The sequence below is a fragment of the Bos javanicus genome, chromosome 2 (assembly GCF_032452875.1).
Source record: "Bos javanicus breed banteng chromosome 2, ARS-OSU_banteng_1.0, whole genome shotgun sequence".
In the NCBI taxonomy this organism is placed as follows: Eukaryota; Metazoa; Chordata; class Mammalia; order Artiodactyla; family Bovidae; genus Bos; species Bos javanicus.
The window spans coordinates 135,177,937-135,199,641 of NC_083869.1; the positions used below are offsets into that span (position 1 = coordinate 135,177,937).

The following is a 21,705-nucleotide window of genomic DNA, read 5'->3' on the forward strand; positions in this document are numbered from 1 at the left end:
AGTGTTAGAGGCCGGGAACCTTTTCCATCATAAAAAGTGCAATGACAATCTGGGTATAGGAAAGAGGCTCTGCTCAGCAATCAGGAACCAAGGTCTTGTCCCTAGCTTCACCATCAGCTCACTGGGTGACCTGAGACCAGGGACCTCCCACCTCTGGGCTCCACTTTTTTCCTTGTAAAACTCGAGCATCAGATGGGCAGAACTTTGAGAAGCTTTCCAATGCTATTATCTGAGGTTTTATTCCTTTGAAGCTCCTACGTAATTTCAAGGCTTTAAATAGTGTGCCTACGCCGAAGCTATGACTCATATGTTTATACCTCTGAGCCTCTCCCCAACCCCGGACTCTGAAAGCCAGCTGCCTGCTCAAACTCTCCACTTGGTGTCCAACAGCATCTCACGCCAGCAGGTCCCAAACTGAGCCCCCGGGAGGGCCCCATCTTCCAATCTGCTCCCCTTACCCCCGACTTCAACCTGCTTCCACTGGGTGGGTCTCCCCCTCCCCGCTGATGACAATCACTCCATGTTTCCAGCGACATCCTTCTGTTCTTCCCCCGCACCCTGCAGTCGATGAGCCCAAACGGCGTTACCTTCCAACGGCATCTCCATGCGACTCTCTCTCACCGCCTTCCCTGTACACGGCCCTCCCTTTGATTTCACGTCGGTCTCCTAACTGATCTCCCTGCGACCCCCGTGATCTTCTGTCTCTCAGTCGTGTCCGATCTGAGTGCTCCTCTGTGCCTCCAACTCAGTGCCCCACGGACAACAGCAGGCCAGGCTCCCTGCACTTCACTGTCTCCCAGAGTTTGCTCAGATTCATGTCCACTGAGTCAGTCGGTGATGGCATCCAACATCTCATCCTCTGTTGCCCTCCTCTCCTCCTGCCTTCAATCTTTCCCAGCATCAGGGTCTTTTCTAATGAGTCAGCTCTTTGGAAAGGTGGCCAACGTATTGGAGCTTCAGCATCAATCCTTCCAATGAATATTCAGGGTTGATCTCCTTTAGGATGGACTGGTTGGATCTCTTTGCAGTGTAAGGGACTCTCAAGAGTCTTCTCCAACACCACAGTTCAAAAGCATCAAGTCTTCAGCGCTCAGCTTTCTTTACAGTCCAACTCTCACATCCTGCTGGAAAAACCATAGCTTTGACTATATGGACCTTTGTCAGCCCTCCCTCAACATAGCAAAGGGATCCACTTGAAAGATAAGAGAAGTGTGTCCCTCTTCGGCTCAGTGCTCTCCAGGAGCTGCCCTGCCATTCAGAGTACACGCCAAAGCCCTAGATGACCTACCTGCATCTCTCGGGCTTCCCTAGAGGCTCAGATGGATAAGAATCCGCCTGCAATGCAGGAAGTCCGGGTTGGATCCCTGGGTCAGGAAGATCCCCTGGAGAAGGGGATGGCTACCCACTCCAGTCTTCTTGCCTGGAGAATCCCATGGACAGAGGAGCCTGGCGGGCTGCAGTAGATAAGAGCCCCCTCTCGGGCCCTGGAAGGGGGGTCCCCCTTTCTGCAACAACACCAGCCTCCTTGACTGGGGATGCTCAACACGGGAGTGTGCACCTACCTCAGGGCCTTGGAGCCTCCTTCTCCCTTCTCCCTGTTTCCCACAGGCATCCTCCTGTTTCCTGGCTAGCTCCATAGCCAGGGTGTCTCCTTCCCAGTGAGACCGTCCCTGCACAGCCCCGTTTGCAATTATAAACCTTCCCACACGGCACTCTTTCTCCCCTCCCACTAACTGGCATCGTTCCCTCAATCAGGTCACAAGTCACATCTTTATCTTGTTTACTATTGATGTTTGGTCATTAAGTCATATCCGACTCTCTGTGACCCTATGGACCGTAGCCCGCCAGGCTCCTCTGTCCACGGGATTTTCCAGGCAAGAATACTGAGGTGGGTTGCCATTTCCTTCTCCAGAGGGATCTTCCTGACTCAGGGATCAAACCCATGCGTCCTGCAATTGGCAGGCTTTGGCAGGTGGATTCTTTACCGCTCAGCCACCAGGGAAGCCCTGTGTAGTGCCCATCTGCCCACGACGCACGGAAGCCCGTGGAGGACAGGGTCTGTTTCTGCACTGCCTACTATTGCGTCCTTGGTGCCAGAACAGCGCGGGGCTCACGTCCAATAAACGAGGCCAAAGGAATTCTTCCAACAGGTGGAGCTTTGGAAGAAGGGAAGGAAAGCATCGTAGGGAAGGAAACGTTCCCTTTCTTCCCTCCGAGGTTCTTTGGCTGGTCTAATAATTAAACTGACGTAAGACAGATGAACGGGAGAAAGACAAATTTAATTTTGTACATACAGGAGCTCAGAAAAGTATGAGACTCAAAACAGTGACAGGAGCAGGACGCCTCTAGACAAAGAGACAACTTGTGAAGGACAAGACGCAGAGGCCTGGGCTCGGGCTGGGAAATCGGTGAGGAAGCACCAAGGTTTGCTTATGCACGCGGGCTCAGTCACTTCAGTCGTGTCCGACTCCGTGCGGCCCTGTGGACTGTAGCCCACCAGGCTTTTCTGTCCATGGGATTCTCCAGGCAAGAAGACTGGGGTGGGAGGCCGTGCCCTCTTCCAGGGGATCTTCCCAACCTGCATTGCAGGCAGATGCGCTGCTGCTCAGCCAGCAGGCAAGTCCAGCAAGATTTCCTTATACCACCTTCTCGGCCCTGAATTCCCTCCTGCACTAAGATGCCACCATCGACCCTCCTCGTAGAGGGGGCACACTCCATCTGGGAGGCTTATTTCCTGCTTTCCGGGGACCAGGAAAGGCGGAGTGTCCTTCTTGCACTGGCCGTTTCTCAAGTAAGTTTAGTTCAAGATAATCAATATGCCAAAATGGCGTATTTTGGGGGTAGGATATTCCGCTCCCCTTCAGAAGATCAAGTTAATTCTCAGATATTCACCTTAACTCTGAACATGGCTTACATTTCAATTTTGCGTTCCACCGTCCCCTCCCCATCTCTACCTCCCAACTTCCCCCCCAAAATAATTTACACATAGGGCCGCCTGCTCTGCTATTTGCGGAAATACTCCTGGGCCGGGGCACATAAATGTCCTGAGTGAATCAGGCGAGCCTCCCCCTCCTGGTAGAGGTCACTGTTAAAGACAAATGGTTCGCCTGCCTCACTCTGCTCCTTGGCTACAAATCCACTCCTGAAACCACCTCCCCTCCCCTCCCAGCCCATCTGCGATGCATTCAGGCGGGTTGTCTCTCTCCATATTGCAATAGTCTCTCCCCTATTGCCGTCATTGTTTCTAATAGTCATTTATTTGCCTGCTCCAGCATCTTCACGGCAGCATTTGGGTCTAGTTCCCTGACTGGGGACGGAACCTGGGCCCCTGCACTGGCAGCAGGGACTCGTAGCCACTGGACCCCCGGGGGACGTCCCTCCTGCGATCGTTTTCATTCATCCTCCTCACAGTTTTTAACCGTGTCCGGGGCAGTCCCTCTTCTCTTCAGCCGCGTGCATTGTCGTGGCCAGGCCTCACACACGCGTTCCTGACGGGCTGGGCTCCGGGCCTCCTCCAGGCACCTTCCCCTTGGCAGGAAAGCCCTCTGCTGCACTGTTTCTGTAGCTCTCGTTAGCCTCTCTCTCCTTACCTGGGTCCCCACTCTGAAACCAGGCAGCTCGGTGAAGGTTAACGCTGGGGGACCCTCGCCCCAGGACCCTGGAGGACAGGCGCTGAGCCACCCAGGTGTTTGGCCAGGCGTCTGGCAAGAGTCCTCCTCCAGGCGCATGAGGGAGAGGAGGGACCAAAGGGAACTTCTGGAGTGACTGGCACGGTCCATACCTCGACAAGGAGACCTACATTGTCATATGCGTTTGTCAGAACCGATCAGACTGGTAGCGGGCAGTGCGAAGAGGGTATTCATGTGTACTTGCGGATGGTCGGGGGCCTCCCCGGGGGCTCAGACAGTCAAGAAGCCACCTGCCATGCAGGAGACCCACGTTTGATCTCTGGGTCGGGAGGTTCCCCTGGAGAAGGGAACGGCTCCCCACTCCAGTAATCTTGACTGGAGAATTTCATGGACAGAGGAACCTGGTGGGCTCCAGTCCACGGGTCACAGAGAGTTGGACACAACAGCGACTGACAAACAGATGATTCACGCTGTTTACACTGGAAGCCAACACGACGGCGTAAAGCAATTATCCTCCAATTAAAGATTTTAAAACCTGATCAGACTGTGCCTCAGCACCGACGCCTTTCACTGCAGGTAGACGTCCCCTTGGTGGAGAGAGTCTTAAGGAAAAAAGCAGGGGAGGGAGGGAAGGATTCCATTCGAGGAAGAGAGGGATGGGAGAGCAAAGGCTTAATCTCCCAGCTGGCCTGAATGAACTGGAAGGTAGAAAAAGCAGTTTCCAAAAAATGCTGAAACTGCTCTTAAAAAGAGAGAGCAGGTGTAAAATTCACACATAGGGCCTGTTTTTTCCACCATCCCGAACGCGTGGAGATTGTGGCCAAGCCTACAAATACATGAGAGGAGCCGGCCGGTCTCAGCCTTTGTCCGGAGAGCGTCTCTCGGCCCCGGGGAGGGAGGGGCCATCCCTAGTGGAGTCAGGAGGACCCGAGGTTCTCAGCGGGAGCAGCCAAATCCCGAAGGCCCCCATCCCAGCTCCAGGCTGAGATCAGCACTCAGGTCTGCCCAGAATGAACAGCCAGTGTTGGGACGTCCCCACTGGTCCAGTGATCCCTCGCGATCTGGGGGACGAGGGTTAGATCCCTGGTCAGGGAACGAAGATCTCACATAGCAACCTAAGCCTGCCAGCCACGACTACTGAAGCCCGGCGTTCTCAGGCCCGCCCACCACAACTGGAGAGTCCTTGGGCCACAAGGAAAGATCCTGCAAGATGCAAGGGAGATCCTGAGTGTGGCGGCTAAGACCTAAGGCAGCCAAATAAATAAATAGATTAATATATATATACACATATACACACACAAAACTGGAGAGTATTATACAAGTACAGAGTGGCTGGGAAGAGGCAAGGCTTTAGACTCAGCCAAGAGGTCAGGGGTCAGGATCAGCCAAAGGTTAGCTACAGGTGCTGCGGAGGGCCTAGGGTCACGTCCTAGCTCCGCCCAGGGTCACGGATGCTGCTCTGAGAGAGGACCTCCCTGCTTCAGGAAAAGGAAATGGCCACCCACTCCAGTTTTCCTGCTTGGAGAATCCTGCGGACAGAGGAGCCTAGTGGGTTGCTGTCCATGGGGTCGCACAGAGTCAGACACGACCGAAGCGACTTAGCATGCATGCACGCATTGGAGAAGGATATGGCAACCCACTCCAGTGTTCTTGCCTGGAGAATCCCAGGGACAGAGGAGCCTGGTGGGCTGCCGTCTATGGGGTTGCAGAGTCGGACACGACTGATGCGACTTAGCAGCAGCAGCAGCAGCTCCCTGCTTCTCAGTTTCATCCTCTGTAAAATGGGGATGATGATGAAAATAGCTCCCACCTCATAATCCTTCCCATCAGGTTGTAGACCCTCTTGGCTGGACGGATACCCATTCAGCGGCCACAGGGACCAGCGGGTGGGAGGGAAGGACATCCGAAAGCAGAGGCACATACAATCTCATCACCCTTCCAGCAGAAGCCCCGCTCTCAGCTTGCATGCCTCCAGAACGGAGGGAAGGACATCCGAAAGCAGAGGCACAAACAATCACCCTTCCAGCAGAAGCCCCCGCTCTCAGCTTGCATGCCTCCAGGACAGGAAGCTCGCCACCCAAGCTCAGCCTTGGCCTTCCTGGAGGCTGGCTGTTGGACTCTGGGGAGTCCTGCCCTCTCTGCACCGCACCGGGCCAGGTGGCCACAGGCCCAGCTCTGCAGCAGGATGATCTTATGGCACAGGGAGCAGAAACACAGGATTATATAAAATTACTCCCACATATGAGGCTTCCCAGCTGGCACAGGTGGTAAAGAATCCTCCTGCCAATGCAAGAGATGCAAGAGATTTGAGTTTGATACCTGGGTCAGGAAGATCCTTTGGAGAAGAAAATGGCAACCCGCTCCAGTACTCTTGCCTGGGAAATTCCAGGGACAGAGGAGCCTGGCGGGCCACAGCCATGGGATTGCAGAGTCAGACACAACTGAGCTCGCACGTGTGCGCATGCATATACCCACATAAGGATACACGCATACACACATACAGCTTCCCCGGCGGCGCAGAGCGTAAAGAATCTGCCTGCAAAGTGGGAGACCCCGGTTCGATCCCTGGGTTGGGAAGGAACCCCTGGAGGAGGGCATGGCAACCCACTGCAGTATTCTTGCCTGGAGAATCCCATAGACAGAGGAGCCTGGCGGGCTACAGTCCATGGGGTCGCAAAGAGTCGGACACGACTGAGCGACTTCGCAGACGCACATACATGTAGTACATAAAACTTAGCCCAGCGCCTGGTGCTGCTCGCCCCGACTAGTTCCCGTCATTATCAGCATTATCTCTGCTTTACCAAACGTGAGCTTACCTTAATCGATTCACCTCTCTGAGCTTCTGTCTCATGGAAGGAACAATGCCTTATTCCAATAAAATAATGTGTGCAAAGTACTCAACATTTCCTAGAAAAAGCACAAGAAAAGGTAGCTTTAATTATGATGATTTCTCAAAACAGCTGCCCTTTGTTTGCCAGCATTCTTCTGGGCCCCTGATCCATCTGTGTTTAGCATTTAGATCCCTCCTGGGCAGGAACTAAATTGCTTTCTGAGGGCCCAGCCCCGGAGCAATGAGAATTTGAGGTTTAGCCTCTGCTCCTTGATCTGTTCTTACAGGTCATCACCACAACAAAATCTTTAAGTTTTTAAAAATAAAGGCCTTCAGAGGGAAAACATTACAGTAAGAAGCTAAGGTAGGGGAGTTCCACGGATAAAGAGAACCAGGAAAGACTTTCTCGACACCAGAGAACCCATTTTGGCCGAGGCCATTCCCCAGGGCTAGCCCAGGAGCCCATCCCAGTAATTAGAGCGCTTAAGGGAGAAAATGCAGAAATGAGGGAGGGGCAGGCCAGAAACAATAGGGCAGCCTCGGGGCGGTCGGTTCCTCCTGGGATTTACACAGGAACAGGACTCTTTTTTTTTACCTCACCAAGCAGCTTGTTAGATGCTATTTCCCCAGCCGGGGATCAGAGGCAATCCCCCTGCAGCGGAGGAGTGGAGTCCACCGGACCACCGGGGAAACCCCACATAATGACACACGACCGAGCTCTGCAGGAGCCGTGGCCCCACCAGGTAGAGGATGAGAGTTCAACCCACTGAGCCTGGACTCTGTCGACCTTTGCCCCAGTTCTGTGCTGAATTCTCTACTCAAGCCCTCTCACACATCAGCATCTACCCTTAGCTTAAAACGTCCCCAAATTTGCTGTTTGGGGAGACCCTGCTTTGGGAGAGATCCCCAGGGTTCTTCCTATTTGCTCTGAGGAATAAATCCTTCTTCCTCCCGATTTTTGGCTTGGTTGTGTCTATTGGCTCAGCACCCACCAAGAGGTGGGCCCAGCTGTTAGGTATCTTTGCCTGGCTGAGTCACTAGCTGGCTGGGCAGGGGAGGCAGAGCAGCAGAGAGACACAGCCTGTGGGTTTCTGAGTGTGAAGTCAGGGGCTTTCTGTGCCACAAATGGGGTTCGCAGTGCTTCGAGGGAGAACTGTGGAAAGGCACCACCATGGAGAGGCCCAAGCGAGGCCCTGGGTCTGCAGCTGGTTCGTTAAAGTAAGTCCCACAGATGCAAGTCAAATCATGATACTGCACACCTTAAACTTACCCAGTGCCGTGTGTCAATCAGGAAATGAAGTGAAAGTCACTCAGTCACGTCCGACTCTGTGGCTTATAGTCCATGGAATTCTCCAGGCCAGAATACTGGAGTGGGTAGCCCTTCTCCAGGGGATCTTCACAACCCAGGGATCGAACCCAGGTCTCCCGCACTACAGGCAGATTGTTTACCAGCTGAGCCACAAGGCAAGCCCAAGAACACTGGAGTGGGTAGCCTATCCCTTCCCCAGCAGATCTTCCCGATTCAGGAAGTGAACCGAGGTCTCCTGCATTGCAGGCGGAGTCTTTACCAACTGAGTTATCAGGGAAGCCCATGTAGGTCAATTACATCTCCATAAAATGAAGGAAAAAGTTTCATCGTTCACAGGTCTGGAAAATGTCTTCAATTAAGTCCACTGAGTCTGGTCTCAGGCCATGCCAAGTTCATGATCTTTTTTTTCCCCTGTTTTTGGTTGCACTGCCTGGCATGCGGGATCTTAGTTCCCTGACCAGGGGTCAGGGACGACGGAGTCGCCTGCAAGGGGAGCGTGGAGTCTTAACCACCGGAAACCCCTTCGATCTTTCATCACCTTCAGCGTGCTAGAGCCCCCTGCCGTGAAATACAGCAATTCTGTTGTTCTTCTTTTAAAGTACAGCTGACTTACAATAGCAGTTGCCCTGATGGTTCCCAGAAAGTGCTGCTGTAAATGGAAACACATTTACAGAGAGATGGCTCATCGGACCGTCTTTTTCCCCCTTCTTTGCTTCAGTGATCTCTGTATCGTTTTCATATTTTAAAATGACTTTTTTTTTTTGTCCATCACGTCCACTTATGTGAGAGTCCTAGAGTAGTCAAAGCCGCGGAGACAGAATGCAGAAGGAAGGTGGCCCGAGGCGGGCGTTGCTGTTTCACGGGTTTGCAGCTTCAGTTTGGGAAGACGCGGAAGTTGGGGAGATGGATGGTGGTGCAGGTTACAGGGCGATGTGAACGTACCCGACGCTGCTGCACTGAACACTTCAAAATGGTTAAAGCGGGGAACTCCTTAGCTGTCGAATGGTTAGGACTCCCCACTCTCATTTCCGAGGAGGGCCTGGGTTCAATCCCTGGTTGGGAAACCAAGATCCCACAAGCGGCTCGTTGAGGCCCAGAAAAACAAAACACTTCTAAAAAAATAAAATGATTAAAATGGTCAATGTTATGTTTTATGTATGTGTATAACCACCATCTAGGACTTCTAACTGAGAAACACCGTCCTGGGGTGAAGCCCACGGTGGCTGTGACGGCGGAACGGACCCCCGCAAGCTCCCATCCTGAACAACTGGTAACTACGCAGAGCAGCTGCAGCGGCAGTTTGCAGGACTGAACCACAGGCAGCACAAAGACAGGAGGGAAAATCACAAGAGGAGCCCCTGCCCTTCACCACTTCCCTTCTTCCTGGCGACAGTTCCCCAAACACCACACAGCAGCTGGAACCCAGGCGGAGCCCCAAGGGCCTGCCTTTGGGCAGCAGAAATGTCTGGAAGCGCCAGAGGGGCATTCTCCCTGGCCAAGCCTCCGATCTCGGTGCCTCAGCTTCCTCATCTGTGACAGCGAGATAAAAAGACCATCGACTTCATAAGACCATTATGAGGCTTAAATAACCAAGTTAAAATATGCAGAAGCATCAAAACCTTTATACGGCGTGTGCTAAGGGCAACATGTCTACCCTTTCAGTCCAGTCGCTCAGTCGTGTCCGACTCTTTGCAACCCCATGGACTGCAGCACGCCAGGCCTCCCTGTCCATCACCAACTCTCGGAGTTTACTCAAACTCATGTCCATTGAGTCGGTGATGCCATCCAACCATCTCATCCTCTGTCGTCCCCTTCTCCTCCTGCCTTCAATCTTTGCCAGAATCAGGGTCTTTTCCAATGAGTCAGTTCACATCAGGTAGACAAAGTATTGCAGCTTCAGCTTCAGCATCACTCCTTCCAATGAATATTCAGGACTGATCTCCTTCAGAATGGACTGGTTGGATCTCCTTGCAGTCCAAGGGACTCTCAAGAGTCTTCTTCAACACCACAGTTTAAAAGCATCAATTCTTCAGCACTCAGCTTTCTTTATGGTCCAACTCACATCCATACACGACCACTGGAAATAGCATAACTTTGACTAGACGGACCTCTGTTGGCAAAGTAACGTCTCTGCTTTTTAATATGTTGTCTAGATTGGTCATAACTTTCCTTCCAAGGAGTAAGTGTCTTTTAATTTCATGGCTGTAATCACCATCTGCAGGGATTTTGGAGAACAAGAAAATAAAGTCTGTCACTATTTCCACTGTTTCCCCATCTATTTGCCATGAAGTGATGGGACCGGATGCCATGATCTTCATTTTCTGAATGTTGAGTTTTAAGCCAGCTTTTTCACTCTCCTCTTTCACTTTCATCAAGAGGCTCTTTAGTTCCTCTTTGCTTTCTGCCATAAGGGTGGTGTCATCTGCATATCTAAGGTTATTGATATTTCTCCCGGCAATCCTGATTCCAGCTTATGCTTCCTCCAGCCCAGGGTATCTCATGATGTACTCTGCATATAAGTTAAATAAGCAGGGTGACAATATACAGCCTTGACGAACTCCTTCCAGATTTGGAGCCAGTCCATTGTTCCATGTCTGGTTCTAACTGTTGCTTCCTGACCTGCATGCAGGTTTCTCAGGAGGCAGGTCAGGTGGTCGGTCCGGTATTCCCTTTACATTTTCAGTGAAGATATGCTAAGTGTGCGGAGTGTTTGGTGTTCGGAGTTTAAAATCATCTACCAGTGATGACGGGGGCTTTCCAGGTGGCACCAGTGGTAAAGCACTCGCCTGACAATGCGGGAGACTCGGGTTAGATCCCTGGGTAGGGGAGGAGGGCATGGCCAGCCACTCCAGTCCTCTTGCCTGGAGAGTCCCGTGGGCAGAGGGGCCTGGCAGCTCCAGTCCCCGGGTCACAGAGAGTCGGACACGGCAGGGGGACTGAGCTCACACTCAGTGATGACGCCAGGAACGCGTGCTGCTCTGGCAGGGTCTGCAGCATCCTTGTTCTTTCGGGGAGCAGTCTGCATCAGGAGCCTTAAAAATAGGCATGCCCTCTGCCCCAGTAATTCTCCTTCTGGGAATAAGCCTGAAACAATAATCCTAAGTGCCAACAAGCTCTGTGATTTTGTTTAGTCACTGATTCAGAACTTGTTTTTAACACATGCATGAAATGGTTTGGGAAGGAGCCGTTCTCTAGTGCAAGGCGTAGTAAGGATCGAAGGAAGTCTGTGTTTCTGGTTGAGGTTCTTATTTCAGTTTGACTCCTAAGACGGGGAGGTTTCCCAGGCTTCTCTGAGTCTGAGCAGAGCTGCCGACCAGAACTCCGGTGTCCGCCCCTGGTGCAGGCCTTACGTGTACACCCTGGAGGAACCTAGGGAGCCCACTCTCGCAGGCGGGTGTTTTGCCTGAAGCACCCTCCTTGGCCCCTGGCACGGCCAGGCCGGCAGGTGGAAAACTGGCAATGCCCCCAGCCCGTGGTACCCTGGGTTGAGGGCCGTGCGCAGCAAAGCAAGTTTGACCTGGGCGCCTCTCCAAAGGCTTCTCCTCTTCACTTTCACACCCAAACCCACAGTTCTCCAGGTTCCCAGGACCCAGGGTGTCCTGGGCTGAGCTGGGTGGGAGGAAGGCAGTGGTTTCGGGAAGCTGATTGGCTGCAGAGGAGGCGGCAAGCCAGGACCCAGGGTCCGGAGGGTGGGGGACTCCCGGGGATGCAGTGCCCCTGGGGGACTCTCCCGGGAGGTTTCACCAGGGCCTCAGGAGGAGGCCCAAGGTGCGGGGTCCCAGCCCCGGGACCGCCAGGGAAGTCCCTCTGCTGAAACTGTTGTGCGACTTCTGAGAACTCCGTTCAGCTTTCTGAGCATCAGAAAAACAGCAGTGGGGACGATAATAAGACCTGCTCCTTGGACTGTTCTGAAGATGATGTCACAGAATTTGTGAAGCACCTGATGGGGTTCTGAAACTTTTGGACACACACGTGAGAAATTGCTCATTATTTTCCAGAAGCGGTAGAGTGTGCGGTAGAGATCACTGACGCGGAACCAGTGGGACCTGTGTCCTGATCCTGCATTACTAGATGCTTAACTTCAGAGTACTCACGTGACCTCTCTGGGCACTCTGTAAAGCAAGGTTGGTAACATAGCACTGAGTCACAAGGGCTGTTGTGAGTAATACATGGAAAAATATTTACAGGAGAAAACAAGGCCTGTTCTGTCATCGTCATCACCAAGGTCACCATCATTACTGGTAAATCAGAGAAGGCTTCCGGAAAACCCCGGAAGGCTGGAAAGGAGTTTGAAGGACTCACGATGGCCCTGAGCACAGGACAAGCACCTAAGAAGTATTCTGCAGAACGTGGCGGGGAGGCGGTGGCAGGAAGGCATACACCCAGCTTCTAGAGACAGCCTGGGGTCCAGGAGTGAGATGGGTCAGTCTTGTGTTTGAATCTGTATTGGGTTCTCCAGAGTCAGAACCAGCAGGACATACAGACATAAAACACAGAGATTCATTGTACACAATTGGCTCATCTGCTTCTGGAGGCTGAGCAGGCCTATGACCCGCCGTCTGCAGGCTGGAGGCTCACGAAAGCAGGTGGATAGTGCCAGGTTTGATCCCTGGGTCGGGAAGATCCCCTGGAGGAGGAAATGGCAACCAGTGCAGTATCCTTGCCTGGAGAATCCCATGGACAGAGGGGCCTGGCGGGCTACAGTCCTTGGGGGTCACAGAGAGTCGGACACGACCGAGTGACCAACGAGCCCAAAGGCCTGAGTGGGTGTGAGTCTGAAGTGGTAGCGACAGAGGCGGAAGGAGCCGGGTGGTCCCCACTCCTGCAGAGAGAGCCATTGGCCCTTTTGTTCTGGATGGATGACAGCCATTCACCAGGCCGAGGCGGCTCTTCACGCTCTACCGGTTCAAACGCTCACCTTTTCCAGAAACAAGCTCCCAAGCACACCGGCTATCTGCGCGCCCCTGAGCCCAGTGGGCTGACACACAAAACTAACCGTCACGGGCTTCTGGCTCTGCCTCCCACCGGCTGTGAGGATTTTCCCAGCCTCAGTCTCCTGGCAGGAAAGCAGGGTCCCGACAACACCGCCCTGCAGGCCGGGAGTCTGTGCAACGAGCGTGATGGGGACTTTGTAGGGGACAGTCACTGTGAAAGCGCCGTTAAGAGTTCAACCGAGTAAATCTGAAGACCTGGCTTTAGTCAAGGATCCCTACATGGTGCAGCAGCTCACCCAGCATCTGGAAGGCCACTCGGGGGAGCAGACAAATACTAGGCTTTTACGGGAAGAAGGGCGAGCAAGGGAGCTGCTGACGCCAGCAGAGGAAGAGCAGGGTTTCATTTCAGGCTAGGATGGCTTCCTGGGTGGAGGGGGGAGTGGCGGGGATTTTATCACGGAGATGCCTCTTCCCCTGGGGGATGGCGAGGTCCCACAGGACAGATGACCTCAGAGGTGCTGACCGGAACATTCCAGGGTGGTGGATGAAGGTTACATTTCTGGGAAAGGTTGAAACTGCAGCTTGACCAGGTAGGAAGTCTTGGTCTGGTACCACGGGCTTTATTTAGTATCAGCGATGCCACTTTGGACCTGGAGCTTTCTCCGTGACAGGCTCTTTGGGGAAACGGCAGCGCTGTGCCCACTCCTTAGAGCTGCTCGCCCCCTCCCCAGCCCCGGGACACAACATCTGTCACCCACTTCCTCATCCCTTTACCTGAGCGCTCTCCCATCTCCTCCAACATTGGCATTAATCTCAAGTTTCTCTCTGCAGTTGGGGTTGGCAAACTTTGTTCTGCAAAGGCCCAGATTGTAAATATTTTGGGCTTTTTGAGCAAAGAGGCACCCTTGGGGACCCTATGTGGATACTCATATAATGAGGGAAAATAGACTTTCACAAATGCTTTAGCGTTGGTTTACAAATTCTTAAGTAATAATTGAATAGAATTTTTTAAACACAGATCTACCAATGAACAGAGCAAAATCCTTTAGGGAAGGGGATAACATCTTGCTCACCTGGGGTTCAAACGAAGAACCGGTTCTCAACTCCCAGAGTTAAGAACTTCTTGGCTTGAATTGGTCTGAGTGCTTCTCCTCTTTCTGAAGGTCTTGGACCGTTTCCCACCAACTCCTTCCTGTCACTTGTGATTGGCTGGATCATGTTGCAAAGAGAACCGCCAGGGCTGTTATCCAGGCTCCGCTGTCCTGACTAGCTTTATCCTCTTGGGCATTGCTCACCTGCCCGGTATTTACTGAGCGACTACTAGGTTCTGGAAGCTGTGCTTAGACCTGCGGACCCAGCAGCCAGCAAGGCGGGCCTGAGCCCTCCCTCTCCAAGCTTCTGGCCTAGTGGACAGAAAAGTCAACGTGACCTTTCTGAGCCTCAGCTTTCCTGTCTATAAATGGGCATAATAATCTGTGACAAACGCCCTCACCAGATGGTTGAGACCCGAGACAGAAGACTGACTTGCAAACTTGAAAGCATCCTACTGTTGTAAACAGGGGCCTTCCGAGTTTATGGTTTTTAGCTGCCTTTTATTGGCAGAAATCAAGAGACTTTGACAAGCAACCTTCAAGATCTCAATGCAGTTGGTAGGGATGGCAGAGAAGGAATGGGAGAGACATCAGTTACCAGGGGGATCTGGACCGTTCCTGATGTGAGGCTAACCCTGGAGCATCCCATGTATTTGGGGAGAGGGGGTGCAGAGGGAAGTGGTCCCGCACGCCCCTGCGGCCTCTGTAAATGCTCTTGCCTCAACTGGGGCCTCACTGTACAGTCGCTAAGTCGTGTCCGACTCCCTGCGACCGCGGGGACTGCAGCACGCCAGGTTTCCCCGCCCTTCATGTCTCCCGGGCTTTGCTTTGAGCCGGTGATGCTATCTAACCATCTCATCCTCGGTTGCCTGCTTCACCTCTCGCCCTGAGTGGCTGGAATTCTCTCCAGCTTGAAAGAGCCGGTGGGTGGAGGCAAGTATTTAAATTCTCACTGTGAAGCCCCGCCCCAGTCCTCCAGGCTGGTCTCCTCCCTTGATCTCCTCCCTTGATCTCCTTCCGCCCCCGCAGCTAAATTACCGGCTCTTAACTGCTCTTCTCCTGGGGGCTGCCCGCCTCTTGCCCCAGGCCAGGGATGTCGTTTGTCCCACAAATGAACCTCCAGGCAGAGAACAAGCTTTTCTAGGGAGAGAAGCCCCAGACAGTGAGAAAGGGGACCCAGCAGAGGCCAGGAACCCAGGAATCCCTTTTCCTGCTGAACTTTAGGGATGACCCAAGACTTATTAGCTTAGAACTAACTAATCAGATACTTAAGAGTCATGGGAACATTGGCATTTTCTTGTTTAATCGTTTTCAAATTATTTTAGCAGTGCAATCTTTTCTTCAAACAAAATCCTGCAGGGATCACAAATAAAGACAGGAGGTGGTGGAGTGTTACGGTTTTTTAAAATCCACGCTGGAAAGGGTAGGCATGAAATCAACTTCAATTTTAAAAAAGGTTAGAAAAAAGGTATAACTTTCAACAAATAATGCTGAAGCCATGAACTTGACCTAAATCACACACCTAATATAAAAACGTGCAAACATTTTGCTGTACAGAAATGAACACAAATGTTGTACATTGTAAATCAACTATACTTCAATACAAAACTAAATTTTAAAAAGCATGCAAAGATTAACTCCAAATGGATTACAGACTTAAAGGGAAAGCATTAAACTATAAAACCTTTAGAAGAAGCATAGGTGACTGTCTTTCACACCCAGGACTAAGGTCCTCAGCAAAATCCATGAAAAAAAAAAAATTGAAAAAAAAAAAAGAAAAAAAAAATTGATAAACTGGACTTCATCAAAATGAGAAAATATTTGTAAACCACAGACCTCACAAAGGACTTATAGCTGGGGCAGGGGGGGAAGCCTCTCAAAACTCAAGAGAAAAAAATCCAATTTGAAAATGGGCAAGAGACGTTTCTGGGTTTTGTTTGTTTTTCTTTTTGGCTGTGCAGGAGTTTAGTTTTCAACCTGGGGATCGAATCTGGGCCTTCATCGAAGTCCTGACAACTGGATCTCAGGGAATTCCCAAAAGACGGAACTGAAGAGGGCTTACAAACGGCAAACAAGCATGAAAGTGCGGTTGGCATAACCAGCGATTCAGGTCAGATCAGTCGCTCAGTCGTGCGGTTAGGGAAAAGTAGATGAAGACTCCCGTGGGACGTCACTACCTCTTCCTTCTAGCACAGCTAAAATAAGATCGTTTTCAATTTAGAAAAAAAGATGGTGACAACAAATGCTGGTGAGGGTGTGGAGAAAGCGCTCATACATTGCTAGTCAGAGCGTAAAATGGGGCAGTCACTCGGGAAAACTAACCCTAAAAAAAAAAACCAAAATACTCTTACCTTCAGTTCCGTTCAGTCGCTCAGTCGTGTCCGACTCTTCGAGACCCCATGAATCGCAGCACACCAGGCCTCCCTGTCCATCACCAACTCCCGGAGTTCACCCAGACTCACGTCCATCGAGTCAGTGGTGCCATCCAGCCATCTCATCCTCTGTCGTCCCCTTCTCCTCCTGCCCCCAATCCCTCCCAGCATCAGAGTCTTTTCCAATGAATCAATTCTTCGCATGAGGTGGCCAAAGTACTGGAGTTTCAGCTTCAGCATCAGTCCTTCCAAAGAAATCCCAGGGCTGATCTCCTTCAGAATGGACTCTTACCTTACGATGCAGCAATTACACTCCCAGGCATTTATCCCAGAGAAACAAAAACTTACGTCTACACAAAAACCTTTATACAAATGTTTACAGCACTTTTATTTGTAATAGCTCAAAACTGGCAATCAGCAAATTGTCCTTTATTTGGCTGAATGGGGCATCTGTACCACGGAGCACAACCTGTTAAAAAAGAGGAACAGACCACTGATGTGCAGAGCGGTTTGAGTGAAATCTCAAGGGAGCGCACTGAGTAAAAAAGTCAGCCTTAAAAGTGTATGATTCCACTTACTGGGCAGAAGGTTTGCTCGGGGTTTTCTGTAAGATCTTTCGGAAAATACGTAACCTCTTGAAAGAACCAAATTATGCAGGTGGAGAACAGATCAGGCAGGGCTGGCAGGTAGGCGGGATGTGGGTGTGGCTAAAAAGGTTAACAGGGGGGATCTTTCGGTTGTGAGGCAGTTTCCTATCTTGATGGCTGTGGTGGTTACACAACTCTACCCGTGGATACAAGCAGGCACGGACTATACAATATGTGTAAGTAACCATGTCAGTTTCCTGGTTTTGATACCTATCACAGTTGTGTAAGATGTAACCATCAGGGGGAACTGGGTGAACGGTTCACAGGCCCACTCTATCCTATTTGGCAACTTCCTGTGAAGCTGTCATGATTTCACAATGAAAAGCAAATACATAAATGTGTGCTCAGTCGCTTTAGTCGCGTCCGACTCTGTGCGACCCCATGGACTGTAGCCCACCAGGCTCCTCTGTGCGTGGGATTCTCCAGGCAAGAACACTGGAGTGGGTTGCCATTTCCTTCTCCAGGGGATCTTTCCGACCCAGGGATCGAACCGGTGTCTCTTACGTCTCCTGCACTGGGCAGGCAGGTTCTGTCCTGGGAAGCTATAAAGATTGATTTCACAATAGAAAGCAAACACATACATACATACCCAGGCTCAGGGGTCACTCAGAATTGAGTTTAAATCCCGCTGCACTGCTGGCTCGCTGTGTGACCTCAGGCAGGTTGCATCGCCTCTGGGCTTCATGTCTCCCTCTGTAACACGGAACCATCTCAGGAGTTTGTACGGGTTAACTGCACTTCTGTGAAGTACCCGGTACTTAACAAGGACCCAACTGGTGTTGTTGTTGTTGTTATAAAAAGGAATCTGCCCTGACTGGGCTTCCCTGCTGCATCACGGTAAGAATCCGCCTGCAATGCAAGAGACACAGGTCCAACCCCTGGGTCAGGAAGATTTCCTGGAGGAGGAAACAGCAACCCATGCAGTGTTCTTGCCTGGAGAGGCCCAGGGACAGCAGAGCCTGGCGGGCTTCAGTCCATGGAGTCGCAAAGAGTCACTAAACCACGCCGTGCCCTGACTGGAGCGGGGCTGGGGGCGCAGGGCTCGCCCCTGGCTCTTGGAGACTCAAACCGCGGGCTCCCAGCCCCTGGCCCTGGGCTCCTCCCCCGGGCCTCCTCCGCGGCCCCGCCCACCCACACACCCGGGACACTCACTCTGCGGGCATCCCGAGCACGGACTGTGAAGCAACAGGATCCCAGTGACGCGCGGGCCAGAGTCTGGCCTCACACTTCCTCTTTCTCGAGGATGCCCTCTGGGCCAGTCTCTGGGCTCAAAGCCTGGACGCCTGAGAACCCCAGGAATAGGCTCAGTCTCATCACCCTGGTTTTACCCATGAGATAACTGAGATCCAGGGGAGTATAGTCAGGGGCCCAGGGTCACGGTACAAGTCGGGCTCTGTGGATCTTGGGCTCCCCTCCTAAGGTCTAGGAAAATAGCAAGCCGACAGCATGTGCCAGCGCCATCCTAAGACTAGGTCACTTAGGCCACCAAATGTGGCTCCACGGTAGCTTCTGTGTCATCACTCCCACTGGGAGAGGAGAAAAGCGAGGCACAGAGAGGTTATTTAACTTGTCAGAGATCACACAGCCATTGGCAGAGCTGGGATTTGAACCCAGAGCAGCCACTTCCGAAGTCTGAGCGCTCCACCTCCTCCCACACTGTCTCTCACCCCGTGCAACCCCTACTCCCTCTTGGGGTCACCTGTGCTCACTGCTGCCCTGTGGGTCACCGGCAATCCCTTTCCGGCCAGACTGGTCACCCAGAGGTCCCCAGAGCCCTGACTTAGACACAGAGAGCTGGGGGATGATGGCGTGGAAGAAGACCGTGCCTGTGTCCAGCCAAACTCCTTCCTTCCCTCCAAGGCAGGGAAGGGGCACCAGCCCACGACTCGGCAACTTAACGAGGTTTGGCAAGAAGCGCACTCTTTTGAAAAACGTGCAAGTAATGATAGTTATTTAAACCACCCAGGAGATAAAAAGTCATGAGTGGTTTAGGTGTCGGGGTGGCTCCTGGTGGGGACTGGGGAGTCGACGCAGCGTCCACCCTCCAGCCTGGACTCCAAACAGCTCTCCTCTCCTGGCTCTTATTCCCTTCGTTTGCTCATTCCTCAAAGGAGGGGGCTAGACTCCAGCTGGAAAAGGCTTCTCTTCTGATGGACACAAGAAGGATGCTCTTTCCCACATGCACACAAGACTCGGCAGGCTGGGCGCAGCCTCCTCCAGGCCGGCTTCCTGCTCCTAAACCCCATAATCAGGCTGGCGCTCGATGACGGGCTACACACCTGGTCACACATTCAAAGCCAAGAAGTGCTTCGTGGCTCAGGGCCAGACTGCGTGATCCCACGTGTTCACTCAAATGAGCCTGCATTCTTGTCCGCTACCCGAGTCCCCTTTCACAGAGGATTGTTCTAGATCGTCAGAGTCTGGTCCATCATAGACCTGAGACCATAAGAGCTGGGAGAGGTGTCAGAGCAGCAGATCTCCGGGTCTCTCAGGCCAAGGTTGTATCTGAACCATCTTCCCCATTTTTGCAAGATCTATGTAACACCTGGGGGCTTACCCAGTGGCTCAGCAGTCAAGAATCCACCTACAATGAGGGTTCGACCCCTGGCTCGGGAAGATCCCCTGGAGGAGGAAATGGCAACCCACTCCAGTATTCTTGCCTGGAGAATCCCACAGACAGAGGAGCCTGGAGGGCTACAGTCCATGGGTTGCACAGAATTGGACACGACTAAGCACCTGACCACACACACAGGCACAGTAATGCCTGATTAAATCTCTCTTTAAATAAGCACCTCCTCATGTTCAACCTGGTTTTAGAAAAGGCAGAGGAACCAGAGATCAAATTGCCAACATCCGCTGGATCACGGAAAAAGCAAGAGAGTTCCGGAAAAACATCTATTTCTGCTTTATTGACTATGACGAAGCCTTTGACTGTGTGGATCACAATAAACTGTGGAAAATTCTGAAAGAGATGGGAATACCAGACCACCTGACCTGCCTCTTGAGAAATTTGTATGCAGGTCAGGAAGCAACAGTTAGAACTGGACATGGAACAACAGACTGGCTCCAAATAGGAAAAGGAGTATGTCAAGGCTGTATATTGTCACCCGGCTTATTTAACTTCTATGCAGAGTACATCATGAGAAACGCTGGGCTGGAAGAAGCACAAGCTGGAATCAAGATTGCCAGGAGAAATATCAATAACCTCAGATATGCAGATGACACCATCCTTATGGCAGAAAGTGAAGAGGAACTCAAAAGCCTCTTGATGAAAGTGAAAGTGGAGAGTGAAAAAGTTGGCTTAAAGCTCAACATTCAGAAAACGAAGATCATGGCATCCAGTCCTATCACTTCATGGGAAATAGATGGGGAAACAGTGGAAACAGTGTCAGACTTTGTTTTTTGGGGCTCCAAGATCACTGCAGATGGTGATTGCAGCCATGAAATTAAAAGACGCTTACTCCTTGGAAGGAAAGTTATGACCAACCTAGATAGCATATTAAATAGCAGAGACATTACTTTGCCAACAAAGGTCCGTCTAGTCAAGGCTATGGTTTTTCCTGTGGTCATGTATGGATGTGAGAGTTGGACTGTGAAGAAGGCTGAGTGCAGAAGAATTGATGCTTTTGAACTGTGGTGTTGGAGAAGACTCTTGAGAGTCCCTTGGACTGCAAGGAGATCCAACCAGTCCATTCTGAAGGAGATCAGCCCTGGGATTTCTTTGGAAGGAATGATGCTAAAGCTGAAACTCCAGTACTTTGGCCACCTCATGTGAAGAGTTGACTCATTGGAAAAGACTCTGATGCTGGGAGGGATTGGGGGCAGGAGGAAAAGGGGACGACAGAGGATGAGATGGCTGGATGGCGTCACTGACTCGATGGACGTGAGTCTGGGTGAACTCTGGGAGTTGGTGATGGACAGGGAGGCCTGGCATGCTGTGATTCATGGGGTCGAAGAGAGTCGGACACGACTGAGCGACTGAACTGAACTGAACTTAAACTGAAATGAATCATTTTGAAAAGGAATCATTTATTACTGGAAGCATGGACTAAGTTGCTAGTTAAACACACATGTACAGATTTCTAATATGCACTGAAATAAACGGGCAACAACTGGAATTTTAAAAATGTCCATCAGTGTCCCAGCCAGAACCCCTCTGGGTGCAGAGCCACGGTGCCTGCGTGAGCTGTGCGTTCACGGACCACGTCCGCGGTGTGTGTCTGTGGAGTATGTCCACAGGCTCGTCCATGGAGCCCAGACCCATCCCTCTGTTTTGCAGTGAGGATACCTGGGGTCCAGGAGGGTTGCCCGCAGCCCAGGCCCGACACCACTGAGGCAGTTTCTGAGAAGAGGCCCAGGTCTCAGGGTTGAAGGGCGGTGAGGGGTGGCATCAAGGATGTGGCTTTCAGAATCGCAGAGTCCCAGCCTCCACATCAGGAGTTGTCCGCTGAGCAGCCTGAGCCTGAGCTGCAGTTCGCCTCGTGCCTGTTACAGAGATAACGGCTGCAGCTCCAGGGCGCATCCTACAGGCACCTTGAGAGCACCTGGTCTGCAGTCACCCTCTGCTCCTCCACTTTGCCCAGAGGAGCAGACTGCACTCCTGCCCCAGGGCCTCTGCACAAGCAGCTCCTACTGCCTGAGCCGCAGAGTGAAGAGAGGAAGCCCAGGCTTGTGGCCCCCGCCTTGGTCCTGGCAGCTGGGGGTCCAGGGAGAGACCTGCTCTAAGGCCATGATAGGGAGGTGACACCGAACTGACCAGGCTGGTGCCAGTCCTGGTCTGAGACGGGAGCAGCACACAGCAGGCCCTCAGCCCACACTGAAGGCGAGCCGCCCGTGCAGTCCACTCCCCAGGAGCAGCACAGCCCGGGGTAGAGGCTGGGCTCCGGCAGCACC

The 21,705-nt window shown here is 52.1% G+C and overlaps 1 long non-coding RNA gene across 3 annotated transcripts; it reads right to left on the minus strand.

Moving 5' to 3' along the window:
• Nucleotides 1–5,649: 5,649 nt before the first annotated feature.
• LOC133234613 (uncharacterized) lies at nucleotides 5,650–17,947 on the minus strand. Of its 3 annotated transcripts, none has more exons than XR_009732230.1 (4): nucleotides 17,402–17,946; nucleotides 13,776–16,872; nucleotides 7,730–8,880; nucleotides 5,650–6,536 (listed from the first exon to the last, which is right to left on the minus strand). It is a non-coding gene; the product is annotated as an uncharacterized LOC133234613 (long non-coding RNA). The 3 variants fall into 3 exon arrangements; XR_009732229.1 differs by having other exon boundaries at nucleotides 13,776–16,634; nucleotides 16,744–17,946; XR_009732225.1 differs by having other exon boundaries at nucleotides 13,776–17,947.
• Nucleotides 17,948–21,705: the final 3,758 nt, after the last annotated feature.